The following is a 12,311-nucleotide window of genomic DNA, read 5'->3' as shown; positions in this document are numbered from 1 at the left end:
ATAGGATTCCGTAGACGTTTGAGCTCTGGACGCAAGCTCCCTCTTAGCGGCGAGTGTTCGGCCGAGTGGCCGTCCAAACAGCTCGCGCAGTTTCTGCTTGCAGACGTCCCAGCTGGTCAAATCATCTTCGTGAGTCTCGTACCAGACGCGGGCAGTGTCTTTTAGATAGAAGATGACATTCGCGAGCATAAGAGTCGGATCCCAGCGGTTGTACGTACTCACGCGTTCATACATGTAGATCCAGTCTTCCACGTCAACGTTGTCGGTGCCAGAAAATGTCCCAGGGTCACGAGGGGAAGAAAGAACGAGCAATGGCATTGCCGGTTGTGATGTTTGCTGGGAGGCGTCTTGGGTCATGGTGAGCGAAGTCAGCTGGCGGCCGCTGCGGAGCTCCGTCTTCTGTAGGCGTAGAGGAAAGCCGCACCTCCACCAAATATGTTGCGGGAAAGAATATATTTACAGTTATTTACAAAAACGAATGAACAGCTACGGGCGGCACTCAGAACACAGCCAGAGATGAGTTCTCGTCTTCTTCCTCGTCCACTCGCTCAATGTCGTCGTCGTCGTCTACCCGCTGCAATATAAAGCACAACGACCATGGTGGCTGGGTGCACTCCTCACTCGAACTATTCAGGTTCATCACACGCTTAGAAGACGTCCTTACGAACTGCTTTAGCGCTCGGAAACTGCACTGTAAAAGCATTATGGATGTTCTGCAGATGATTCAAAAAGCTGTTCCAGTACAGGTTGGATGCGAAGACCACGTAAATAGCTTAACGCCGCGAATTGTAGGCTTTTATGTCACCATGAGGCTTCATTTTTTTGTGAAACGCCTCAATAAATCAAATCATCTGAAGAAGCGTAAGTCCACCAAGTACCTCAAGCTCAGCAGGTTGACGTAAGTGGAGGGCTTGCCTATACAGATTGTTAACATACATGCATGTGCACAAACTGCGTCCTTGTGTTTCTTGCAACATAACGTTACAAACACCCCACTGCATGGTCTCTTAAACTAAAGCAGTTGTTCTGCAATTTGTTTGAAGTTTCCCTCTTTGCCTTCTGCCTCAGTGTTTGTGTTGGTTCATTTCTGCAACTGATTCATATGGTGGCGTTAAGCTGTTGAGAATAAATTGCTTGTGTGGGCGTATTGCAGGGCTCATATTTGTTTATTCCATGAATGGATTCAATCTGCACTTATATTATTGCATGAATTTATCATCCAAGGGGAGTAATTAGCTTCTTTTTGTCGTACCATCCAGTTCTTCTGGGTGTTAATAATTTGCACAAGTTTTGAGTTCTCCAATATCCTTGTCAAAAGTTGTACCAAAGTTCAGGAAGCGTGTAGTGTAACTACTAATTAGATAAAAGCAATTAAAACCGCCGCGCTACTGTCGAGTTTAAATTTCATCTTTAACGTGTTTATTACCGCAGCCGCATGTCAGTGGTGGATACAGAGACACCAACGTCGTTACAGCGGGTGGTTTGTATCTACCGTATGCACTTTGCATATAATTTCTTCGCTGTAACCAAAGAATATAAAATAAACTCTTACAAACGGTAATTTTGAAGAAAAGCACTTGCGTGCGATAAGATCATACGAACGCCTCCGTGAAACACGAGCCATTCGCTACAGTAGTTCAGTCCGCTAGCTTGGAAGATAGTTCGACCGCTGCGCCGCCGCTGCTGGCGACGCTGCAAGGGTCGCCTGGAGAGTGGCGCCCGCTGCACTGCCCCTTCTAGGCCACTGTACCGACGCTATTGGGTACATGCAAATAGGTCTAAAGCAGACTGCGCTCAAGATGGGGACAGCTTGAATTCCCTGGCAAGCACTGGGCGAGGGGTCATCGTCCCGACGGTCTTGATGTGGTACGTGTAAATAGTGGCGTGTCGGCTCCGCGAAATACGCTAGGAGATACGATGCACCACTGTCATATTCATGTAAACGCGGCTACAAATCAGAACCGCGCCTTGCACTCACGCAGCGGCAGCTTGCATGCACTTGAGTTGACTTGCCAGCGCAGCCCCCAGGAGCGCAAACTGGCCATGGATGTATGGATGGATGGATACGGCTGAACCCTTTAAATCAGGCGGTGGCTCAAACCACCTAGCCATGGCTTATGAAATTTTACTCTTCTCTTGATTTTATATCCGCCGCGGTGGCTCAGTGGTTATAGCGCTCGGCTGCTGACCCGGAAGGCGTGGGTTCGATCCCGGCCATGGCGGCTGAATTTCGATGGAGGCGAAATTCTAGAGGCCCTTGTACTGTGCGATGTCAGTGCACGTTAAAGAACCCCAGGTGGTCGAAATTTCCGGAGCCCTTCACTACGGCGTCCCTCATAGCCTGAGTCGCTTTGAGACGTTAAGCCCCCATAACCTTCTTCTCTTGATTTTAGCCACCAATCAGATAACCTTCGCTTGGTTACTTCTACCCGCTTAAAATCTACTTTCCCGGCACTGTCCTTAAACCCCAATACCTTGGATAAATTTGCACAAAAGCGAGCGCCACCTGTCGTGTAAACAGGGAAGCTCCGCTGGCACTCGTGTTGGAAAGGGATTCTCGAACAAACATGTGCAAGGCAGCGTTCAGCAGTTCACGTGCGCTTGTTTTGTTGTCTTAATGTTGTTTCTTTGCCGGAAACATGCGTTTGCTAACGAAAGAGGATGACAGAGGAAAAGAACATCCCATTTCTGTTTTTTGAAACGGGGTGGAGCGAAGAGTTTTCACTTTGTAGCCTGAAAAACGACCATGTGTGGCAATACCTGAACTCAGCTACCTCAACGGAACGCCGAATGGCCAAGTGAAAATGTGCATGATTCACTTGTGCATGAATGTGCGCCTATGCGCGGGCTAGTGCAACAGTATAATGGGATGTACTTTCCTAATGCGCAAGACATTTATGTTTGCGCTTCCTTGATATGGCACGAGTTTCTGCTAACTTCCTACAGCACATTTTGTCGCAGGCCACAGCTTAGTAAACGACCCGTTGTACTATCTCAAGCATGGCTCGTGTTGATACGGCAGAACGTTGCTTTGTGTGCTAACGGGCCGCAGGAGCGTTAGAATGTGCGGATATACACGAGCCTCCCGCTGTTCATATACCACAGCTCGACATTGTGGAATTTCTGGTGAGTGTTCATGCTAGTGTATATCATTCGGTTTTCTCCGAATACGCACATACGTCGATGGCAGAACTCTTCTAGAACGATCGAGCTGTGTGTAGTTGGCAGCAAGCGCGAAATATAGCATGAACACCCGTTTCGAAATGTGCTGAATGCTCGCATTACTGGCCCCATCAACGGCTTCGTCTTTTGCGTCTTGTATCTCGTCGCGGCCTTTATTGCGTACAAGTCTAGCTGTTGCAAAACGCGTTGCAGTTGCATGTCAGTTACGTCGCAGTTACATCTCACATCAGTCGTCGCACTACAGCGCAGGAATGCACCGCCGGCTCATGATTCCCAAACAAGACCAATGGCCGCGCCTTCACCGCGCATGCGCAGAAACGTCGTTCCACGTATCCGCGTTCAAGTTGCAGTTAGGGTAGGTGCGACTCCCCCCGCCATCGCCCACACTCAGTATCCTGTTGCCTTCTTGTCACATTTTTGGCTACGGCGTCCGTAGCACGGTTTTATTCTTTGCTGCCTTCTCGATATTGGCAGTTCGAGCAGCAGCCTGGCTTCCAGCTGGCTTCCACGATATACTTTTAAGCGAAATGAAAACTGTAACCACAAGCTTGATTCTTATTAGTTTTCATTGGCTTGTACTGCTCTACTACTGTAATTTTTTGTTTTTTTTTCACCACCGAAAAGCGTACAATACTTAAATTATATTTTGGATCTATTTCCTTAGTACAGAAGAATTAGGTTAAGGCTTCACGCCCACCAATCAAAAAGGGAGCGGCCAACTTGGTTGCCACCTCATGTCCACTGCTGAAAATCGCCGCTACGCTTCGTCACCATCGGCATGAAACGAGGATTTCTGGGGCAGATTAAAATATTAAATATTCATACTTCCGCGGTCTCCTTGGAGGTCAAAGAATTGCCATGTCCCGTGCTATGCATATACAAAATAAAATTCACATGCTTGATTTGCGTCGTCCTGCTCCCTCAAATACATGATAAGAACAACACCGAAAAGAGCGCTAGGTATTCGCGTTGTTTGCCGGCTTGAGCCGAGCCTGTGTAAATCGAGGCCGGGCCAAGTCCATCAGCTTCCTGGGGCGGGCAAAGGAAGGCCCTGCTGACACCGGGCCCCGTCCAATCAAATAATTGCGGCCTGTGCAGAGGTCTACTATGCACCCACCCAGCAACAGTAAAACCTAAGCGCCCACTGCAGTACTCGAGATTTCCCCTTATGCTCAATAATGCCGATAAGCGGGCAGTCGTTGTTTCAGAGGAGGCGCGACAAGAGACATCCATCCTTCTAGCAGTGGCTAGGCGAGGAGGAGAAGGAGGAGGAGCAGGAAGAAGAGGAAACGCAGGGAGGTTACCCAGAAGGATAACCGGTTTGCTACCCTGCACGGGGGGAAAGCGGTGAGGGATAAAAAGATGAAGGAGAAAGAGAGTAGCAGGAAATTTAAATCACTAGGCAAAGTCAGCAAGCGTTCGGTAAAATCACAGCCTATCGTGCAGGCCAGAAGTTCTCAAGAAGCGGAACAGTGCATTGGAGGCCTTCACCGTCGACGATCGCCGCGGCGAGAGGCCGAGAATCTAAATTTCTGTCAGTGGGCGTGGTTCTAGGCGCTCCAGCGCACGGCAGAGAGACTGCCTTTCGGCGCTGTAGGCAGGACATTCACAAAGAGTGTGGGCTATAGTGTCGTCCACGGTGTAAGAATTGAGAGGTGCACCAATGGCGCCGCTTGTCCTGTGCTCCGAACGTTGCGCGAAGAGTCTCGCAGTTTCGCTGCCTGCCGACAGATGGCGGTACACAACAGCAGGCCCTCCCGCTGTTTGTGTCGTTTCGTCTGCTTGCAGTGAACGCGCCGTTGAACGTAAGTTTTCTTCGGCACGGACTTCCAATTCGGTCTGTATTGTTGTTCTTTGACTGAAACATGACTGTATTTTGATTCTGGTTGCGTATGGTGCTGTCGCCTTAGCCTCGGTGCTTCGACAATGGGACGAAGGGGCTTTGTTCCGCGATGCACGACAGGCTAAAAGTCGTGCAAAGAAAAGTTGTCGCTGTTTTCGGCACCAAAAGACGAAGGACGTTTGAAGCTGTGGAGAAATTCCGTCCCACGTAAGGACCGTTTGCTGCCGCCTTTAGACTATTTATGTGAGAAGCATTTCGAGCCTCATGTCGTGTCGAAAACGTGGGAAGCCATGAGGCCATGTACTCGTACATACACCGCAGTGAGCGTGTCCTGCGAAAGACGCGGAGCCAACAAGGTTCCCTGACTCCTCTGCACACCTGTCGAAAGTCAGGAAGGAAGGGAAAAAGCCTCCTGAGAGGCACGATATTCCGGTGCCAATTAAACGCCATGTTCACGATCCGCTCGGCGGCCCTCAAGAGGATGCGGCGAATCAAGACCCGTCTACCGAGGAGGGCCCGCAGGAATCATCCTCCTCGGACATCACATCGCGCGGCTTCAACTACTTGTTTGAAGTGTCGCCGAACATTTCACCTTCTTGCTCTTGGAGCTGCCATCGACTCGAAATAGATAGTGTCAGAAGCGTATAGTTTTCGAAAGCTGAGCGCATCAAAGTTGACCACTTGACAGCGCCGCCAATCCCGTCTGCTCCAGTCGTGTCGACAAGAATCGTAGACGTCACTCAGCCGAGCTATTCACTTTGTTTTGTGCGGGTGGGTTGCTGCAGCGCATGACGCAGGAGCGCTGCGGCAAAGCGGAGTCGCCATGCATTCGGTCATTCTTTTTATCCTTATTCTTTTATTACTCCTATTTCCTGCTCTCTTTTTTTTAATCTCTTTTTTGACGGCTGACTCGCGAGTTACATTGCTTCGGAGGAGATACATCGTCGTGCGCTTATGAAAGCTACAGTTTTTACTTCCCAATTGCCCTGATCTCAAGGAGACAATTATATGGCTCAGCTTTTACACTACTGGGTGTAAGTGAGGATGCGTCAATACTGCAAAGCTAAGAAAAAAGAAATCGACACAGGACGCAAACACTGAGGAAACTGCCAAAGCTTTCGTAAGTATATTCTTGATTGCAGCGTGGAAAGGCCGGGATTTTAGTGAGAAAAGCGAGGTCTAATTTCCGTGCTGCTTGTCGCGTTGGTCGTACATGTGCTCTTTCGCTCATGAGCGACACCGATTTTAGAGTGCCTTACTTTCTTAGACAATAGAGCTAGTCATATAAATTCCCAATGAAGGTTAATTACGAGTGAAATATTGTGCTGTTTCAGTAGCGTGCGGACTAATTCACAGTCAGGTCTGAGCTCTTTTGGCGTGCCTGCGATATTTTCACACTATGCCAAGAATTTATTTAATGTCTGTAGTACAGAAAATAGCAGCTATCAAGTTCTGCTCAGACCGCTCACTATGGTCCGCACCACTTCTCATTCTGCACGCCGCGTTGAACTAATTTTCCTGAATGTTTTTCGGTTTGGCGGGTTGAGGAATTACGGATGACCGATCAATACAGGCATCCACTTTTTATCGGGCTGGTTGCAAGCGAATGATGGAATTCCCAATGTTTCGCACACGCTAAAAAAACCTGAAGGTCACGAGAACGACTGGTAAACACTGATAATTATCGGAAAATATGCGTCTTATTTTATGGTTATTTACTCATTATGGCTAAGCTTTGTATTTAAACTAGTTATTATCATTGCCTCTCAATGTATATTTCCCCAATATTCCAACATTTCCTTGCTAACGTCTATTCCTGCCCAATTTACTTCGCTCTTTCTAACTTCAAAAGGGGCCGCAGTCGTGTGGCGCCATCTGGCCGAGAGCCGAGAACTGCGAGGTGCTCTGCGCCACATGCGGAGCGCTCGTTGAGACACCTTTCTATTCTTACACCGTGGTCTCGTCACACCCGCAGACGGCACATGCAGGGCTATCAGCCATACCGATGAAGAAGGAGTAATTGTTGGTGAAAGCTACACCAAGCCGCAGGCGGCACAGCAAAGTTGCTTCACGTCGTGGTAGGCCGGATGGAAGCCGGAGCTTCATATCTGAGTCCAGGGATTTTAAACGCGAATTCGAAAATTGGCCTGAATTCCACGCGGCAAGCGTGATCTGCCGCGCAAGTGCGCAAAGCCTACCCGCTGAGCCAGATCTCGAAATAGGGATCGACACAAAATCGCCGTCGTGGTGGGCAGTTCGCGCGACCTCGTCCACCCGATGATTGCCTGCTGTGTCGCTGTGTCCTGGTAGCCATTGGTAGATAATGTCGTGCCCTTTATAGATGGCAGAGTAGCTAGGCGAAATTTTATAAAGTGCCGGACACAGCCCATAGCGGCTCATTGCACCCGCGAAGTGCCTGCGCCCATTCCAACGCCGAAATAGTAAGGCGAACAGGAACAAAAGACTGCCGTTCTCGCAACAGAGAAATCCTCTGGTTCGGTCGTCCAAAGACACCGGCACGCTGTCTATATATATGCTATATATGCTGCCCTGGGAGCATATACAGGAAAACTATGCTGCCTCGCCCTCGAGCGCCCTCTGCAGCGAATTTTTGCTCCCCTCAGCTGTCAGCAACATAAAAAAGCTAAGGAGATACCATCGCCGCGAAACACACTGGGCAAACTTCACTGTCGTGTCCACCCACCAGTCGCATCCGCTCACAGCCACTCAATACCACTCGCATCCACTATGTCCACTTGCATTCACTCACCACTAATCTCGACTCACACCCACTCACACTCATCTCCACTGAGTGTGAGTGAGGTGATATGCGTGCCCTCATGAGTGAGTGCGCCGACCTATGAAGCTGCCCCACTCACATCAACAACTCCATCCAACGAGCGGCGGACGTCCTTGAACAGGTGCAGCGTATGAAGCAGGGGGAGTTGGAAGGCATCTGGCAGCGAACAGCTTGCGAGAAGCCAGCCCTGGTAGAGTACCGCCATGATAGAAAAGGAGCCCCCATATGACAGTTGTGGGGCCAACTGTGCGAAGCACTCGTGTCTTTCGGCCGAAGTACACGGAGAGGATGAGCACGACCAGGGGAAGACATAGCTCTGAGCACGACGTGCCAACTTTGCGGAGGGGCCGAAGAAACCATCGGGCACATTTTGCTCGAATGTGCTGGCTTGCAATCCTCGGCTTCTGACACACAAAGCAGTCTCGTATCTGACGCTACCGACGGATCCAGCAGCCTCGGAGCGCTAGCAATGGCGCTAGGTTTTCGCCTACCCGAAGAGCCACAGCGGTGGAAGTTGATGAGAGGACCAAGAGGCGCCTTGAGCATCATTGGCGGACACGAAACGCGCACCCTCCTTTAGGGTTCTGGGGGGACCAAAGCGTGGTTTAGCGACGACAGTGCATTAAGTAGTTTTAATGTTTAGTTCCATTTATCCTTTGACTTGATCCGGTTTCGTGCCGTTGATCTCCCGATCCCAAAGGACAGCCAGCAGAATCATAATTATCGACTCCCTCCAACTCCAGACAGAGGCGGCGGTGGCAGCGCCTTCCCTTTTGCTGAGGGAGGAAAGAGGTCCTTCCCACCGTGCCTGCAAGCAATTTAGGCCGGACTCGGAATTGCGACATCCAGGCAGCTCCAGGGGAAAACAAAGGCCTTCACCTCTGTACTGGCAACGGCGACGGCAGGGAGAGGAAGCGACCGTTTCCCACGGCGACGCTGCAGACAGAAGACGACGACCTCGTCGAAGGCAGGTGATCTTCTAAGAAATGGTTCTTCAAGCTGGCCTTAGCCATCGCCGGGTTCCCTCGGGACTGCTTGACCTGATAGAGAACATCTGTCGTCGCCAGAAGTGCTGCGCAACGGGGGCCTCATCGCCAGCGCCAGCGCAACTGCTGCGAGAACACCCCGGTACCGCCTCCTGCTGTGGCCGGTGCCGGTTGGCCAGCTCAGAACTGTGAAGGAACTGCAGTCCCCATTTAGAGACCTAGAAGTGAGAAAAGCTTTGAAAATAGATGTGATGTGTGTGCTAAGCAGTCCCTGTCAGTCCCTCTCGAGGATGTCTTGCCTCCGCCTCCTCTCATTTTGATTTCAAACTGGCCATTATGTAAATATTTTGTATAAATCTGTCTCGTTTCTTTATTGCGACCCCGTCTGCAGCTTCCTCGTCCCTTCTCCGTCCCGACCACGCTGTCCGAGTCCCAACAACGGAGAGGTGGCCTCTACTGACATCTCTGGGAAAGAAAAGGGTGCTACATGACTCAGTAGACGATGATCGTCTTCCCGCGGGGGACCTGCAGCGTGTTGCGAGAGGAGGCTTCCTGCATCTTACATCTTTTCGAGACAGCGTACTGGACCACAAGTGGTGGCGGCGACAGCTCTAAACATTTCTAGCTGCTTATGCGAGAGGAGAAGAGGACAACACTGTGCCACGAATTAGTGGTGATGGCGTTTTTTTAACCTTTACCAGAGTGTCGCTGCGGCAGAAAATCTGCCGGCAGTCAATTACAAATTGCAGTCCCCCGGTAGCCAGCAGCAGCCTCAACCTCTCAAATGAGCCATCCCACGACAAATACTAACAGGCGTCCTATACGTACGGCACTGGACATGTGCCGGATGGGATTGCTATCAAGGACGCACACTTGAACGCGAGTAAGTAGGAGCGCGGAGTGACAGACCAACGTGAAAAAAACTTCCAATAGGCAAGCTTCTTCCTTTCTCGCTACAAGTGGGACAGAGGCGAAATTTCCTTCACTATATGCTTCCATTTCGAACACTTTCGGGGATTCATTCTCGGAGTATGCACCCTTACCGTTTCAGAGTTCACTCGCATGAGAGCAAATTCCGAAAACCATTTCTGAAAGAAAGAGAAAGAGGGAGAGAGAAAAAAAAGAAGACTGAATGGATACGCGCTACATTATATTTAAGTTATACTGGGCATACACCCTCTTCGTGTACTTTTAACTTGATATTAACGACGCATGCTTTCTTCACTGTTCGTTGTTTTATGCGCCACGGTAATTTCTGTGCCGAGTTGCACTGTGCATTAAAAAAGCCTGACTCTATTCTGGAAAGGAGGATAGAAGGAGGCCAGTGTCACCACTAAGCTACACCGCTCCAGTTTAAAGACGAAACAAGTAAACCTAAAACAAAAGGCAGTAGAGAAAGACACATTCACGCCATCTTCTTGAAAACAAAAGAAAAACAGGACAACTATCCACCTCTTAGTTTCTGCGACATAATCAACAAAGCTACTGGATGGCTGACTCTGTTGTGATGGGGCATGCGTTCTGAGCGGGCAGCAGCCAAAGACAACGTGCTTAAAATCAGTTGCTGGGCGAGTTGGTACTTCATGCTTACATTCACAGCGCAAAGACAAACACGGACTTGAGGGGAGACACCACAAAGCTCCGAGTTCAACAACGTTTATTGCTGCGCGCATCGACTACATGTAGCATACAGCGGGCATGCGCAGCAACGAAAAGGAAAGTCATGTGAGACTGGTAGCAGCGCCAACCCGCAAAGGAAACACATCATCACAGGTGCAAGGAAGACAACATAAAGCTAAAACCTAAACGTCAGGACGCAAACAAGAACAAGAACCATGATACCCTAGTTGGAAATTCCTAAGACCCGACGTTCTTTATCACTTAACAACACCGAAGGGGTGCTGACACAATAATCTCCTTTTTCTGCAATCTCACCAGCCTCTGCTATCTCCCTGGCAGTTTTGCTGACATACTTATGAAGAATTGTTGTTTTTCCCAAAAAAGGACCACGTTCCTTACACTGTTGGCAATCACGGCAGTGTATGCCTATAGATGACGGGATGCCCCTATGACACTATTGCTGTGTTCCATGAGCCTCTCGTTTAGACATCTGCCAGTTTGGCCATCTTCGGCTATGGGCTGGCTCAGGCAGCAGTCCTGCGAGCGCTGCTTTCCGTTGGCGGAAACTTTCCCTCGAATTTGATAGGGCAACGGAATTTCTGTGGCAGCAAGAGCTTCCTGCGCTTCGCCGGGTGCTTCCGCCTGGGACACCTCATCACGGAAACACTGTCCACATCGTCGGTGATGTCCAACTACCGTCTTATGTGCGACAGGTGCTCAGCTGCGGACCCAAGTTCGCCGTGGAGCCAAAGAAGACAGCCGCCGAACGTTTGGCCATGGTGAGGCAAGTGTCAAGTCTTGCTCCTGGCTCGGAGAGTGGGAGATGCCTTTCGGAGGGTGTGGACGTTGTCTCTCGTTGTAAAGCCCAGTGTCGTAGATTGCCCATCCAGAGAACTGTGTCTTATTTGCGGGATAATTCTTTACCGCTTCTAACTGGCGACAAAGAAGGAGGCTTTGTGGTGCTGTCGGAGGACACGTATAAAGCAAAAGCAGAGGAAGCGGTGTTCTCGGTGTTCGATAGAAGAAATGAGGTACGTCTGGAGCGTGTAAAGAGTGCAACAAAAAGATTATGCAGCTCCATGAATTTGGATAAGCTTGTTACGTCCATAGACTAGGCGGAAAACCTCGGCCTGGAACTTTTCTTCGCTGCAAAAACTCATAAAGTGGACTGCTCACTGCGGGTAATTACTTCTGAGAATGGGAGATGGCAGAAGTCGCTTGCAAGGTTTCTGCAGCAAAACTTAAATTTTCTTACGATTGACGACCCTTTTAAGGTGAAGAACTCGGACGAGGTGATCCGATTCCTTAAGGACAGGCCCAAGGCGAACCTGTCGGCTTTCTCAGTCGACATTAAAGACCTTTATTATTCTATTCCTCAGGACAACCTGTTGATCAGTGTCAGGAACTGCATTGACAGACACAGAGTGATTCCGTTTCAGAACAGTTGTGGTCTGTCCGTAAATAACTTTCTGGAATTGCTTTCAACGTACATCAAGTCTACATTCGCTGTTTCGGAAGATAACATCGTCACTCAAAAAAACGGAATATGCATTGGCTCCTGCGTTGCTCCTGTTTTGAGCGACATTTTTCTAGCGGAGCGGGACCGAGAGTTGAAACGCAGAAGTGAAGGTTCCAGTGTTGCGGGCATTTTCAGATATGTTGATGATTTTCTCGTTTTTACCAACTCACAGGATATGTCCAATCAGGCTAGCATGTTCAGTATCCTTGATATGTTTTCCGAATGCTTTCATCCACTAATCCTGACGCATGAAGAGGCTGTGAACGAATTCATCAGATTTCTTGATCTGGGCATTTATTTTTCTGCTGACCATGTGTGTTGGGCATATGAACCGCGAGGAAACAAACCTGTCCTTCCTTT

This window comes from Amblyomma americanum, chromosome 1 (genome assembly GCF_052857255.1).
Source record: "Amblyomma americanum isolate KBUSLIRL-KWMA chromosome 1, ASM5285725v1, whole genome shotgun sequence".
NCBI lineage: Eukaryota > Metazoa > Arthropoda > Arachnida > Ixodida > Ixodidae > Amblyomma > Amblyomma americanum.
This window is presented reverse-complemented; position numbering follows the sequence as displayed.